Genomic DNA, 17,412 nt, shown 5'->3' on the forward strand with positions numbered 1-17,412 from the left:
ATAACTAAAAAAAAAAAAGAAGGCATGTATGTCCTAATAACCAGTTAGATTCTCAAAGCTTATATCCATGATGTACTCAGGGAATAATTTCACATTTTGACATAATATCTTCTGTTTACTTAATATTTAAATATGTATTTTCCAGTTTTAAATACTCTATATAGTTATAACATAGGTAGAATGGGGAGCCCCAAAGGAGCTTATATCTTAATAGCAGAAATATTATTATTGTTTTTTACTTTCTAAAGATTTTTTAGTACAGTTTTAAAATATGAAATACATTCACTGTCAAGTTATTCTTAGTGCTTATATTAGCCTTAAATCATAAAAAGCTTAAAGTCCACTTTTCTACTTTTGAATTTTACATATGATTAAAGGTAATCTTCTTTATTTGTTTTCTCCATATAAAGAAAGGTACTCTGTTACCTCTGTCAGATTACATTAGAGGATTTCAGTGACATTCTTGTACTAGAGAAACTACGAATGCTTCGACAGGCTATGTATTTATGCTGCCACATGGCATAATCCTATTTTTATGAGGAATGAATAGAATTTACTTTAAAAAATCTTCCTGAAATCACCTATATTCTATTTAGTCCAATTTAAAAGAATAACTTAAAAGCTTGCTGAAAACATTTAAGTCAGATAAGTCAGCACAATCCCTTGCTAAAGGTCACAAAGATTTCAGTAAAAATTTGAACAGAATATCAATTGGGACCTGACAAGGCAAAGAAAGTGGAAGAGTCAAATAAATTTTTTTTTTTAATATACAGTTGCTCATCTTTGCTCAAGAGTCAAAACAGAATTATTCTGGAATGGAAATGGTGTCTAGATAATCTATTGTTTAATGTGTGTTTCCAAACTGGTTTAAAATTACCAAATTAATCTCAGAATATATTAAAAACCTATTTGCACAACCTAAGAACAAGTGAAAAAAAAGCAAAGCACTTTACCTGCATCGCTACAAAGCATTGCATAACAATTATTTGTTTTTGTCACTATTGTGGCTTTGGGAACAAGTAAATATAAACAGCAGGAAATACAAATACAGAGGCAGTGCAACTGGAGGTTGTCAGGGAGCAGTATGGTGGCTTGAGGAGCTGAATTCGGCTTGAAGTAGGCTTTGTCTCAATATGCATAAGATGCTTTGGCTCTGTATCAGACCTCTGGGGCAACCACTCAGCAGGACAGGGATTATCCAGCATGTTACTGTAGTCTGTGCTTCCCAATTCATAGAAATCTTGCCTCCCTGTCATACTCTTACATTAACTCACTAGGTACTGACTTTTTCATTTATTTTTTTCCCTACTGGAATTTTAGGTCTTTTGGCCAAAAAGAGTAGCATAGGTTAATTCAGATTCTTAAAAGTGTTTCATGAACGCAATTGAGAAGACACAAAATGTGTAACATCTACAGATAGTAAGAAAGTATAACCATGGGTAATTTTGCAAGCTGAGTAATACCTGTTTTCTGAAGATGTTTCTTTTCTATTGGCGGCCCTACCAAAAATGTTATAAGCACAAATTGACTGTATTTTAGCATGCTGCTACTCACTCAAATGAAGTTGCAATTGTATTCCTATTCCAACAATGAGATGCATTCTTTTTATGTCTCTTCTTTCTTCCCTCCTTCCTTCCCACCTTCCCTCTCCCCTCCCTCCCTCCCTTCCTCCCTCTCTCCCTTCCTTCCCTTCTTTCTTTAGGGCTTTACAGGGTTAATTCCATTTAGCTGCAAGACTATGCAGTGGTGGAAACCCCATGGTTATTCCAAACGCACAACCATAAAAGATCCAGATTAGCTGAGTGAGGAGGGAAAGGAAACTGTGCACTTCCTGTTCCTTAATAAAGCTAAGATATCAGAAGTATTTAATAACCATTGAGAGTTTTACTAGGAAATTATATGAACACTTTTGGTAATTCGCTCAATCTACGGTTACCATTTGGAGATTGTTTTTGTTTAAACTAGCTTAGAGATCTAGAAAATGTTGTAAAACCAGGATCCTATTACCCATAGCACTGCTAAGTAATCAACTATAAAGACATTAAAAGTTCTTTTTGGATATCTCATTTGCACTGAGCAGAGTGACTTGTACCACAGCTAAGGAAACAACAGCAATTGTTTTATAAGCACTGAAAAGGCAATAAAATGTGGATTCCTTATGTAGGTCCAAATGTAGCAGCTGGATTTGGCTTTATGAACCATGAAAAATAGTTCCCATCTGGAAGTTGATGTTGAATAAAGACGCAACAGTAAGACAGCATTTTACATGAAACATTTTATAAATGTCTAGCAAAATTGTTAGTATTTTCCAGTTATAATTAGAAAACAATGATTAGGAATCAATGAGTTTAGTATCAAATATCCAAAGCTTTCTTAATTTTGGAATGATGTTTGTTTGATTTGTTAAAAAGGGAAACAGAAACCTTATTTTTAAATTTTATGTAAATATGATGTACTTAGTAGATATACAATTATAAACAGTCACTAACTCCAAAGTTCAAAATTTCATTGAGAATGATGGTAAATTCTTTACTTATTGAAAAATTGTATGATGATGTACAATCTATTCCCTCATTAATCCAGCATATTATAAAGTATTAGTTTTCTCTTTAATAAAGTCTTTGTCAAGTCTTCCATGTAGCTAGTATTTGACATTACATGTATGAGCTGAATCTAAAGAGGTTATTTCACTATCCCTCTGCTTTTGAGGAGTAATATTCTCAAATACAAAGTAAACATATAAACATAAACCCAATTTGATAAGATTGGGATAATGCTTGTCAAAATTCTTGAATCTCCTCCTGAATTTATTATGTAAACTGATAAAAATTATTGCTTACTCCCAACTTATTTTAGCAGATACAGTATTTTTTCATTAGGACAGACATGATTTGTTCCCCTTTTGCAGTTGTTTTGGCCATATTAAAATTGAGAGACTGAGGAGATAATAAAAATGTTGACAATATTTATAAGCTATAATGTATAATTTGATATGTTAATCCAACTATATAACAGCTAAATGTAAATATTATTTATGTTTTTGCACATTGCTTCTTTAAAACAAAGATTTTAAGTTATTAAGGTCTCAGTGCTTTTTTTCCAGGAAAAAGTGCAGTTTGAGTTACGTAATCATTTCAGAAAAAACAAAGTCTGCTTTAGTACACCTGGAAATTTAAAAAATACTTGTACCATATTTTGAGGTTTAATAAACACTGTATGACATTCTGGAAAAAGCAAAGCTATAGAGACAGTAAAAAGATCAATGGCTGCCAGAGGTGAGTGAAGAGGGAGGAAAAGGCAGAGCACACAGGATTTTGAGGGCAATGAAATGCCTGTGTATGACACTAGAACGGTGGATATTTTTTTGTACATTTGTCAAAACCCACAGGATGTGCACCACCAGGAGTAAACCCTATTGTACCTAATGTAAACTAATGTAATAGACTTTTGGTTATAATTATGTGACACAGTAAATTCACCGATTATAGCAAATGTAGCTGTGTGTTTGTACCGGTAGGGGGCATATGGACAATCACTGTCCTTTCCATTCAATTTTGCTGTGAACGTAAAACTGTTCTAAAAAATAAAGTATATTCTTTACTTTATACTTTATAATAAATTTTATTATATACTTTATAATAAAGTATAAAAAATCTAAAAAGAAGAAAATATAAATAAAGAAGGATAGAGACAAAATGGAAGGTGTTAATCTATTAAACTTTATTACTACTTGACAAAATCACTGGATATTTTCTCTGTCACTTTTTTAAAAACTTTATCTACCCACAGAGAGGGACATCAGTAAATTTTAGTAAGTTATCTTTTCCCAAAATAACTTGTCTTCATGTGAAATGTTATGTTCACGTGACTCAAAAATTTCATGTTTTTGCATTTGTTATCTACCAAAATAAACAGAAGATGGAGAAAATAATTGTAAAGTTCTTTAGTTAGTGTCTAGACTTAAGGACTCAATAAATAGAAGTTCTTTAGATCAAATGATGGAGAATCTGTCTATTATAGTATAATTACTTTTGTTTGGGATGTAATAATTAAGATTTTTTATTAAATTTATTTTTATTGACTTTATTGGGATGACAGTTAATAAAATGATATTGATTTCAGGTATATAATTCTGTAGCACATCACCAGTATATTGTATTGTGTATTCACCACCCTAAGTCAAGGCTTAAGAACAATAATATTCAGAAAGTTAAAGAAATTTTGAAAATTAAAACATGTTGTGTATAATATGAATTCTATCTATATGAAATTAAAAATTAACTACCTAGGACTTTATGTTCTATTTTCAAGACTATCCAAAATATTGATCTCTTAGCTTGCTTTGTGCTAAGTTCAAAACTCTACAGCTTAGCCCTGGGTGGTGTAACTCAGTGGATTGAGAGCTGGACTGCAAAGCAAAGGGTCACCAGTTTGATTCCTGGTCAGGGCACATGCCTGGGTTGCAGACCATGTCCCCAGTGGGTGGCTTGCGAGAGGTGAGGTAACCCAAACATTGATGTTTCTCTCCCTGTCTTTCTCCCTCCCTTCCCTTCTCTCTAAAAATAAATAAAATCTTTAAAAAAAACTCTACAGCTTAAAATTTATAAATTACAAAATATGTCTTTAGACTCTGAAAATTATATGATTAAAACTTGAAAGATAAATGTAACTTTTCTATAAGTAACTATAGAAAATATTTTTATTTCCCAATATAATTAAGACATAAATTCTTTTAAAAAAATAAAAAGAGATTAATCCTTTCTGCGCTTTATTAACAAGTTGTTTTTTCCAGAATCACATTACTTGTGCCTCTGCAAAAATGGGCAAATGATTTTTAGGTTTATTCAGTGTTTTCTTTCCAAACTTCTATCTATATGACATATAGATTGTGTGTGTGTGTGTACACACATATTTGATATTATATGTGTATAGTTTTGACTTTATAATCTTCTATTCTTTAGATAATCATACAAGTAAATTTTGTAACTCCAAGTACATTGTAACTTCATGAAAAACAAACACTATTTTCAATTTGATAGCTCATAATTCACAGCTTTATGATAGGTGCACAAATATATTTGTTGCTTTTCTATCCCTGACGAAGATTCACATCAAAGAATCTCAATCAAAAGTGGTTTTGCCCATTAGTGGACATTTGGCAACACTTGGAAATTTCTGCTTCTTACAATTAGTGGGGGGTATATGGAGGAGCAGAAATGCTATTAGCATCAGGGGAAGAGTCCAATGATGTTTCTGAACATCCCATAATGTACAGAATGACCCACTTGCCTCCCTGTCACAATCTTACATAAACTGACCAGGTACTAACTTTTTAATTTTTTCCATTCTGAAATTTGAAGTCATTTGGCAAAAAAAGGTAGATCTTAAGAAAACCAAAATTTATAGAGCCCAGTCTTGATAGTACAAAAGTTGTAAAACACTGAATTATATCAAATTTTATGATCACACAGCTAAACAGCAAAAATTCAAAAAGAATCTTGGATGGGAAAGCAGAAAATCTTTCTAAACATCTAAATAATGTACATATTTTTCCTTTGTCAAAAATTTTACTAAATCTAGTGTAGAATATGAAATATTGCATTTTTTACTTACAGAAATTATATTATCCTTTTCCCTAATTATTTATTTAATGAGCATACATTTCACCAAACAGATTTTACATTTTTACCAAGTAGTTTCTCTTCTGGATTGAAAGCAGAAACATAGGAATCAGAAACATAGGAAGAAAAAGTCAATAGAAGAATCTTAGGAATCATACGTGTTTTATTAGGCAGAAAGAAAAAAACGAGGCAGTTATTTTATTTTGTATATTTTAGAAACACGATTAATTCTTTTAATTGAGTTTTCGGGGGTCACATTGGTTAATAAAGCCAAACAGATTTCAAGTGTACAACTCTATACACATCGTCTGCACACTGCATCATATGCTCACTGCCCAAAGGGAAGTCTCTGTCCTCCTGCATTTATCCCCCCTTTGCCCTCTTCCAAGTTCCCCTAGCCCCCCCAACCCTGTCCTACTAGTAGTCATTATACTGTTGTCTGTGTCCATTTAATTATTTGATTAATTAATTGCTTAACCCCTTTATCTTTTTCAACCAGCCCCCCAAACTCCCTCCCCTCTGACAGCTGTTGGTCTGTTTTATGTATCTATGCATCTGTTTCTATTTTGTTAGCTTATTTTGTTCATTAGTTTCCACGTATAAATGGAATCATATAGTACTTGTCTTTCTTTGATGGGCTTATTTCACTTAGCATAATAGTCTCCAGGTCCATCCATGCTGTCTCAAAAGGTAAGAATTCCTTTTTTTTAATGGCTGAGTAGTGTTCCATGACGTGAATGTAACACAGCTTTTTATCCATTCATCTATTGATAGACACTTGGGCTGTTTCCACATCTTGACTATTTTAAATGGTGCAATGGAGATATGAGTTCATATATTCTTTCAAATTAGTGTTTTGAGTTTCTTTAGATACACAAGGCAGTTCCATTTTTATTTTTTGAGGAAACTTTATACTGTTTTAAAGAGTGGCTGCACCAATCTGCATTTTCTCCATATCCTGGCTGAACTTGTGTGTTGACTTATTGATGACAGCCATTTTGACAAGTGTGGGGTGATGTGTCATTGTGGTTTTAATTTGCTTCTCTCTGATGATCACTGATGTTGTGAATCTTTTTATATGTTTACTGGACATCTGCATGTCCTCTTTGGAGGATTTTCTCTTCAGGTCCATTGCCCATTTTTTAATTGGATTGCTTGTTTTCTCTGTGTTGAGTTGTGTAAGTTTGTGTGTGTGTGTGTGTGTGTGTGTATTTTTCCGTATATATAAATATGGAAATTAACCCTTTATCAGATGTTACCTTGGTGAATATGTCCTGCCATTCAGTGGGTTGTTTTTACATTTTGTTGATGGTTTCTTTTGCTGTGCATAAGCTTTTAAGTTTGATACAGTCCCATTTGTTTATTTTTTCTTTTGTTTTCCTTGCCAGAGGAAATATGTTGGCAAAAATAGTGCTATGAGAAATATCTGAGATTTTATTGCTTATCTTCTCTTCCAGGATTTTTATGGTTTCACAATTTATATTTAAGTCCTTCATTCATTTTGAGTTTCTTCTACATTGTGTAAGGAGGTATAAGGAGGTATTATTTTTTTGCATTATCTGTCCAATTTTCCAAGCACCATTTGTTGAACAGACTTTAATTACCCCACTGTGTGTTTTTGTCTCCTTTTTCAAATCTTAGTTGACCATAAAGGCATGGGTTTATTTCTAGGCTCTTTATTCTCTTTATTGATCCATATGCCTGTTCTTACACCACCGCTAGGGTTGCCGCTCCTCCTGGTCAGGGCAGGAACTGCTGCCTTGGCGGGGACAGAGCGCGGCGCTCCCTGAATCTGAGGGTTACCGTCCAGGGTCCGGGGTCTGGGGTCTGGGGTCTGGGATCAGCTGAGTTGGGAGCAGGACTCTGAATCCTAGAGAGCCTGTCCCGGGGTTGTCACAGATGAGGAGAATAAACACGAACTGTCGCAAACACTTCTCTGTTTGCCGGGAAAGTGGATGTGGGCATGTCCTTCTTAGTGGAGAAGCCCTGATGGCACATCCCTCTAGTGGGGAAGGCCCTGAGTCCCTTTGTTTACAGGATTTTATTGAAAAGGTTATCAGTGGGGCTAAGTTAACAGGAATGCACAGGTTATCTCATTACATCAGTCTGTTAATGTTCACAGAGAATGGGTGATGTTTTGAAGAAAGCAAATGGCAGGAACACACTGATTTACATGGGTCCTAGAGGAGACTAGTAAACAAGAGAGACAACTAAACATGAGAGCGTAGTAAACACAAGAGTGCCTAAGGATATAGGGTTAGGGTCTGTGAATAATGTAAATTTCTTTCCCAGAATGAGCTGGCTAGAGCTTTTGAGGGAAGAACAAAGCACAGTTTAAAAAATTGACTTTTAGGCCTGATTTCCCTGGGAACCAACAGGTCTGGTTTAGGGCTGATTCCTATATTGTTTCAAGCCTGAGCCAGGCAAGTGGAAGGAGCTGTCAAGAGACAAGGAGACAGCTTCTGGATAGAATAAGGAGCCTGGCCATGTCCAAGCCCAGCTGAGAGGTGTGGGCCTTTTGCCCTTTTGCCATGTCCCCCAATTTCTTGTCTGCTGCCAATATCCGATCTGCATCTGTTTTAGGTTTTACCTCAGCTCAAAGTAACTTACCCATCCTCGATAGCCAATCATCCATGGCAAAGCAGAGAGGCAGGAACTGCGCCCCTGCCAGGGGGTACATGTTATGTCTCCTCAGGAGCCTGTTTCTCCAAGGCCTCCTGATTATTTCCAGCCTTGGGGCCCTGCAGCCTGTTGGCAGGGTTACAGTTCCTGAAACCTCACAGCGCATTTCCCAACAGCCTGGTGCCGACCAGGATCCCCCTTTGGGTATGCCATTTGTGTGGCTAGTTCACTCAAGCTCTGTAGTGGTCTGAAGCCCACCACTAGTCATGTTGGTTCTGGGCCCACTTGGGTAGGGATCCTGTGCAGGTCAATGTCAGACATTGTGTGTAGCCATTCCTGGGCTACCTGTCTGGAGCTGCATGCTATTCACTGTTTGTGGCTACATCTACTTGGCCTGTGTGTGTGTAGTATTGGCCAAGCTGTGTATAAGAGCTGGCTTCCTGAAGATCTGAGCTGGAGGAAAATCAGTAGAAGATCCAAAGCTCTCTGAGATTGGCATCCATCTGTTGGCTTCTCGGCCACCTTCTAAACATGCCTGGACTTCCTCTAGAGCCTTCTGATGAAAGACTATAGAGTGAGCCCAAGCTGGCCACAACTTGGAGTTGGTGCTTGCTGAGCCTGCAGGTGTGGGGCAAGACTGGCTTTGATGGGAAACCTCACAGCTCAGTGATTGAGTGTCTGCTTATAGCTTCTCTACATAAAAAGCACAGCAAAATTCCTGGTTGCATATAGCCTACAGACCTTTCTGCTAGACTCAAACTTGGCAGGGTGGTGTCATTAGTAGTTACAGGACCAGGTTAGTACACTCCCAAGGCTAATGCTGTACAAATAGGAGTGCCCAACCCTGGAAAGATGGCACCTGAGGGTGGTACAGGATATTGACTCAGAACCAAGACCTCAGTAGGTGACCCTCCAGATCTCTTATCAGGGCCATGACACCCAGAGCAAATCTTATGACTCTTGTATCCCCTGAGTCACCTTCCCTCTACTGGAGCCCCAGGTGATAGCGTGAGAGAGCTTTTGTGTACTTGCCCTTTAGGAGAACACCTCAGTTTCTAGAAGACTACTTCTTCTTCCATTTGGACAGAATATCCACTGATTTTCATTGCCAGATGCTATGCAGGTTCCTCTTTTGGGCCCTGGTGCTCTGGGTTAGGGGTCCTGGCACGGGCATGAAACCTGACTCTTCTCATGGAAGCCTTTTACAGCTGAGATATCCCCTCTGGATTATCCACTGCACGTGGGTGTAGGGCCAGCCCTCTCTGTGTTTCCATCCTTCTTATCAGTATCTATGTAGCTTCTTCTGTATATCCTTGAATATAACACTACTGTTCAGCTATTCTTCAGTTGATCATTCAGGTTGATTGCACTATAATTTAGCTCTAAATCTAATTTGGTGCTGGAAGGAGGTGAGTATATCTCTCACCCATCCTATTGTCCTCTTGGAATCCTCCTGAAACATGATCAATTTTAATATTTTGTGATGAAATACTTTACCTGCTTTCTTTTCTCCCAGACTGAAGTATTTTCCTATTTTTTTTTTTTTTTTACAAATTGGTGGCAAAGATTCCATCAAGTTCAATTGTATTTGGGCTGACTGTAAGTTTCCAAAAGACAGGTCCACTGGCCCATTTTTTTTCCCCGGGGAAAGCTACTTTTCATGGGAAAAGAATGTTACCTTTATCTAACAATGGTTAGTTGAGATTGCGAAGTGTAGTTTAGTGCGGCATAAGGCATGTACTCATTTTGTTCTCAGTCCTAGTTGTTCTTTCTCTTCTTCACCACTCCCTGAGACTTGAGCCAAAGCCCTGGGGAGAGCATCTGCCATGATGGCCTTTGTCCCTTCAGTATAACAAAGTCTGTTGTTTTGCAACACTGGGCAACATGAGGCAGGGGAAGGAAAAGGCCATAACAATATTCAACTCTTTGTAAATATTAGTGTATTATCTATTTTCTTTTCAATATTGAAAAGTCTCTTTTAATTTGAGAAGTGGAAATATCAAGAACCCTCTCATAAGCTAATCTTATAAATACCTTTCTTAGTTTTAGAATAGTTTTCATATATCTACATACATGTAATTAGATAAATTTTTAGTAATGACAATATTTCCCAAAAGCCAGGTACAAATTATATAACAGTTTTAACATTTAAAAAATATCCTTAGGGTCTTCAGAAGATTAAAAATAGAACTGTCTTATGACCACGCAATCACACTTATTTTTATATATATATCTGAAGAAACCCAAAGCGTGAATTTGAAAAGATATGTACTCTTATGTTCACTGAGGTATTATTTACAATAGCCAATATTTGGAAGAAGCTTAACTGTCCATCAATAGATGAGTGGATAACAAAATTGTGGTACATATATTTAACAGAATATTACTCAGCCATAAAAAGGAATGAAATCTTACCATTTGTAACAACACCTACAGTCCTAGAGGATATTATGCTAAGTAAAATAAGTCAGTTAGAGAAAGAAAAATGCCATGTGATTTCATTTATATGTAGATGTAAAGAACAAACTAAACAATCAAACAAAATTGAAACAGACTCACAGATACAGAGAGTAGATTGATGGTTGCTGAGGGGAGGGGTTAAAAGGTGAAGGGATTGAAAAGTATGAATTGGTAGTTACAAAACAATCATGGAGATATAAAGTATAGCATAAGAAATACAGCCAATAATACTGTAATAACTATGTATAGTGCTATGTGTATACTGGAAATATCAGGAGTGGCACTTTGTAAAGTGTACGTAATTGTCTAATTAAGCTATATACCTGAAACTAATAGAAAATAATATTGAATGTAAAGTGTAATTTAAAAAAAAGTATAAATAAATAAATATTTAAAATCCTGAGAATTTCTTTTTTAGAAAGTAAATAGGAAAGCTGTGGTTTAGTAAACCGAGGATGTAATTTGCATTATACAGTAGTTTTAAATTCTTAGGCCTGTTTTGCACTCTAGAAATATCACTATGTACTTTGTTGGAGACCAAACTGTTATAAACATATTTTAAATTTCAAAATAATAAAGTTACTCTATATTGAGTCATGTCATGGTTGCTAAGATACCATCAACACAGAAAGTTTACATATCCTGCTCCATTATACCATGATTTAAAAAAATACCTTTCAGTTTCTCTGAGAAGCAACTTCAGAAGCCACCATCCAAGAGATGCATTTACTTAGATACCAAACTTTTATAGTAAATGTCCACATCTGTTCCTAGAATCCTATTCAGTATTTTTAAGTTAGCTGTCCTCAATTTTCTTTATTTTTAGTTAGTTAATCATTTTTCTGGTATTTTTTATTCTTACAAACACCCACTCATACTTACAAAAATAAAATATTGTCACAAAATTCCTTCAAATGATTTATTTCTCCCTTTTCCCAGTTATAATTTTATGTATGCTACAAATACACATTAAGTTGTCTTTAAAAATATTTGTCTCCATTTTGAATTTACTCTAAAAAGGAATGACCAATGAGTAACTGAAGTGAAGCTTTGAAGTATGGTGGCTATCATTTATCATTCTAGTTGGAGAATGAGTCTACTGTTAAATTATAAAAAGTAATCCCTTTTGCTCATACACATGGAAATGACTCACTATTTTGTAAATCATCTGTCTTACTCTTAGTGAGTTTGGTTTGGTCCAAAACTCATAGAAATATGAGTAGAGGAAAAAATAATGTGGACATCCTTAATGCCCAGTGGCACTAGACTTTCAAAAGAAGTCACTATTTAGGCTGTAGATGCATGAGGAGGTAGAGAGTATTTAAAGATTATTATATTGGAGCAAGGGAAATATATATGGTTCCTTTAAAGAATTTAAAGACAAATAGAGAAAACGTATAGGTAATGTATATTAAAGTAACTCTTAAATTGCTTCCTTTTTGTTTTTATTACCTTTAGGAACTTCCCACTCTATAGTTGCCTTTCTTTTCTTTATATGCATAACTCTGACCACACCATGAACTCGGAGAGCAGATATTAAATTTAAATTTTTTATGTTCCCTAAACTGTATGACCTGAAGGAACAGACATATTTGTTGGAATAATCAGAATATATGAAAAAACTGTGGAAATAGAGTGGTTTTGTAAAATACTTCAAAGTTACAAAACAGTATGGAAATAATATAACAAACATGAATGTAGCAAACATACAGATATCACAAATATTGATAGTTAGCCATAGTTGCTTCAAGTCATTTTATTTTTTAAAATTTAATCTTTATTGTATTTTTTCCATCACCCTTTAGTCCCCTTATAGCCCCCTCCCTGCCACAATCACCATACTGTTGTCTATGTCTGTTAGTGCTTTACCTTTTTGCTCAATCCCTCCATCTCCGAACCCTCCCCCCTTATCTGTAAAAAGTGGTTAAAATTCCTTTTCTTAATTTCTTCAGTTTTCTTCACATTCCTTCCTCTCCATAGGTAATTACTGTTCTAATGTTGGTGTTTACCTCCTTTTCCCGTTTTAAAATACATTTTAAGATATAAACTGTAAACAAAATTGTGTACTGGTTTTCATGTTTAAAATTTACATCAATGGTATTGCACTCTGTTTTCTTCTAAATCTGGTAAATGTAAAGTGTACAAAATGTTATTTCATTGTTATTTTAATTTTTGTTTGCATTTCTCTAATTTATAGTGAGACTGAGCAAAGTAACATAGGTTTAAATTGCCCTGTAAGTTTTCTGTTCTGTGAATTGCCTATTCATATCCTTTGCCCATTTTTCTACAAACAAACGAACAAATACCTCTAAGTTGTTTGCATTGCTATTATCCTCTTTCTATTTGATTTCTTTATAAATATTTATAATGCCTTTATTATGCAGATATTTTAATTTTAAAGCAGACTAATTTATCAATCTTTTGTTTTATTTAAACAAAATTTACATATTATGAGTTCATAAAATTTTTTTACCGTTATTTTCTTCTTTTCACTTGAAAGGGGTGCATTTAAGTCTTTTCCATCTGCAATCTATTTTGATGTATTGAATGTATTAGAGGTTTTATTTTATTTTCTCTCACATAAATGGCCAATTTTCCTGGCCTTTTTCCCTGTGTAGAATACCCTTTATTCATTGCACTGTAATGCCATATGCCAAATTTCCATGTATTTGTGGGGTTGATTTTGGCCTCTCAACCCTGTTTCAGGGGATCTATTGATCTATTTGTACACGAATGTCACATCATTTTAATTAATATGTTAGTATATTATATTTCAATATGTATGAGAACAAATTCTACTTTTTCATATGGGCAATTCTTTCATATGAATTTTAGGACAAGCTTAATATATCAAACTTGTTTGTGTTTTGATTGGATTTGCATTGAATCTATAAATTAATTATAAAGAAAATAGTTTCCTAATGCTATTCCATCTTTCCAGCTTTGAGCATTGTTTATTTCTCCAGTTTTTAAAGATTTTTATGTCATTTCTTAGAATTTGATAATTTTCTTTTTACATTCCCCACACTTTTGTTAGACTTATTCCTAACAACCTTGTTGACTATACTGACTTATTATTATTATTATTATTATATCCTCACCCAAGGATTTTTTTTATTATTAATTTTAGAGAGAGAAGAAGGTAGTGAGAAAGAGAAAGAAGGAGATATAACGATTGGTTGCCTTCCTTATGAGCCCCAAACAAGGTATGTGCCCTAGGTATGTGCCCTGACCGGAAGTCAAACCTGCATACTTTTGGTGCATGAAACAACACTCCAACCCAGCCACCAGGCCAGGGCGATTATGCTGGTATTGTTAATAGGATTTTCTAGTGTAGAATAATAGGAGTTAAGAAGTCTGGGTTGTCAATCCAAGTGCTGGAGTTCCAATACTGGTTTTATCACTTAGATGTGTCTCAATTTATTTAACTCCAGCAGTTCCAATACTGGTTCTGTCACTTAGAAGATGTGTCTCAACTTACTTAACTCCAATTTAAGCACAATAACAACACTATTCAATATGGTTATTGTGAAGAGTGATTGAGATAACATATGCCTAGAATATAGTACTGAATATATTTGAGTTATTAGCACTGCTCCATTTTTTTTTTTACTTCTACACCTTATTTTTGCTGTTATAAAGGATATTTACCTATTTTTTATGTTGCTCTGTAGTTAATCTTGCATTTTCCTGATAAAAAAATTATATCATATATAAATAATGACTATTTTATTTTTATTTTTAATTATAGTCCTTATTTCTTCTTCTTGTCTTATTGTGTTAGCTAACGCTTCTAATATAATTCTACATATAAGCACATTGTTATATTTTTACTTAAACAAATTAGACTTTTAGAGAATATTTATGTTAGGTTTCTCTTTTGTCAATGGCTAATTACCATAGAAGTTGCAATCTACTCTTTCTGCTCACTTTAAATATTTTGCAAACAAAACAAATGAAACAAGACATGGAATCATACATATATCATGCTTTTCATTCTGCCTATAATGTTATTTTTCTGTCATATTCATCTCCCTCAGTCCTACCCGTCTTCAAGACCCAGTTTTAATGATACCTCCTCCATAAGACTTGTGGTTTCTTCTAGGTGGCAGTGACATTTACAGTCCCCTGATCCTTAATGCTTCACCAAAATCTCTCTGGTGCTTACTACAACTTACATTATGGGTTATATACCTGTTTTATTATCCCTACACAGATCCTAATATTTTTATGTCAGGATCAGTATAACTGCATTTTGAGTTTCCTTTTCTGCTACTACTAGCAGAATTCATACTCAACAAATAGTAAACAAACAAATAAATTTAATATAAAAATGATATAAATATTATTAGGGAAAAGGCACAAAACCAAAACACATTCCTTGTCATTTGTTTTATCTTGCTATCATTCTTTAAAAAAAAAGTGTGTTCATCAGTATACATACATATAATTAATATTCTGCAGTAAAATAAGAATTTATCTACCACTGTGACTTTTGATTAATAAGCTCTTCTAGAACATATGACAGAATAGATAGTACAAGAGCAGCCTCATGGGGACAACCAAGATGCACAAATAAGTGTCATTTATATCTAGTTAACAGGAAACTTAATCATCTATTCAGCTTTATTTTCTTCAGCTTAATCTGAATCATTTCAGGAATGTTCTTTAGAGAAATATTCTTCAAAAAGATGTTTGTGTATATGACACTTGATATTTCCTCCTGTCTTTTGATAAGTGTTTTGTTTATTTTGTTTTGTTTTGTTTTTAACTAGGAAAAATATACTGACGGAAAGTATATGGAAAATATATTTTCCATATATACTGATGGAAAAATAATGTTGGTAGTGATCCCTACCATCATTAAGTCTTTGAGTTTTCCATAGTTGTTTCATTCTATATGGATTTTACCCCTTTGGGATTTCTAAGTTCTTAGTTTCTAGACCAGTTATATTAACAAATACAAAATGTCTAGCATAAATGGCTGGATGATTCTTTGAGAAGATGTAGAACCAAAACTTTTTTCTCAAACCACACAGAAGTTTCATACAAAAAGGTTTTCAATGTGTACATTTAAATGTCCTAAAGGTAATTTTCTAAGTTCTTAATTTATATCGTCTCTGTTTTTTGCAACCTGATCTCATTTTATTTCTCAAAATATATCTGCAGAGGTCTGCAGAAACCTATAGGCCAGCATCTGCTCCTGGAGGCCAGGCTTCCAGCTTGCATTGACTTTCATGATCTTTCTTCAGGAAAACACCTGGAGATAATCATCTGCAGATGCCAGTCTGCAAGCAGATGTATATGAGTAGGACAGCAGCACTTTATGCCATTAGAACAGCTGGTAGGATAAGAAAATGAATGTGTTCTGCTTTTCTTTGTGTCATATAAAACTCCCTAAGAGCATTCTCACCTGGAACCCATTTTCCTTTTCTTCTGGTTTTGGCTTGTTTTGATGGAAGAGAAACTTGCCTCACTCATTCTTCCAGATTAAGAGGAAAGTTTTTCTTCCTTGACATTAATCACTTTGGTTGAGAATGTTGCTCAGCAAGCATTGTTATGATTTCCTAAAATGTTTTCTTTTCCAGAAAGTGAGCTTCTTGAAGGGATTACCTGTGACTCTCCACCTACTCTACTGTATGGTGCCTAGTAAGTGTTTAAAGAGATACATTCATAAACAATTTAAATGCCCAATTTATATCTCAAGTGCAGATGAAAACTTAATTTGTTTAATTTTATCATTTAGATATACATCTTATATATTAAAATGTTCGGTTTAATGATGAGATTTATTTCGAAAAAGTACTATTTAATTTGTATTACCCTTGAGAAACATATAAAATTTTCTTGATTTTAATACTTTAAATCAAATTAAAACTCTGGTTGCACCCCAACTAAAGTCTTCATTATTGAATCGGCCATAATACTTGATACCTACTTTTATCTTTACTACTGCGTTTAGTTTATGGAAATGGACCACAGTTGTTCCTTAGCTTCTCAATATAAAAATGTCTATTTAGCAGAAAATCAAAGGGAATCTGGATTTTGAATAAAGCAAACAATATATTTAATTTAAATGACAGCTCTGCCATTTACTAGCTGTCTGATCTTGCCTAACACCTTTGCAACTCAGTATCATGAGTTTTAAAATGAGGACAATAACACTTGTTTATTAAACAAGAATTTGGTGAGTATGTGTCATGTTCCACTCCCTTCTCTAGAGGTTGAGGATACAACAGTGAATACAACACAGCTCCTGCCTCAAAGAATCTAATGGGAAGTAGAGTATGTTAAGTGCCATGATGAAAACAAGAACTGGTTACTGTGGAAACATATTAAAGCGTCTAATTGTAGCATTGTGAGGAAAATTAAATTAAAATCATTTATAGAGAAGCTGACACAACGCTCCAAAATAGTAGATAGTTGTGGGGTCCCTGTTCGGCGCTTGATGAGGGTGGGTACCCTATCCCATAGAGTACCTAGCCCCCGCCCCCAGCTGCAGTGGATAAGGAAATTGGTCATTCCAGACACTCTCAGTTTGCCGGGGAAAGGGGGTGGCAAGTCCTTCTAGTGGAGAATGCCCCCAGCTCTTCTCTTGAAGTGGCTTTTATTGAGAACAGTATGTGCAGGGGTATACAGCATGTATGCAAAGTATATCAATCAATGCCTAATAGCTGTGTTTACAGAAAACAGATAGAGATCATAGATA

The sequence above is a fragment of the Pteronotus mesoamericanus genome, unplaced genomic scaffold, assembly GCF_021234165.1.
Source record: "Pteronotus mesoamericanus isolate MK-2021 breed Mesoamerican mustached bat unplaced genomic scaffold, CSHL_Meso_final contig_82, whole genome shotgun sequence".
NCBI classification, from domain to species: domain Eukaryota; kingdom Metazoa; phylum Chordata; class Mammalia; order Chiroptera; family Mormoopidae; genus Pteronotus; species Pteronotus mesoamericanus.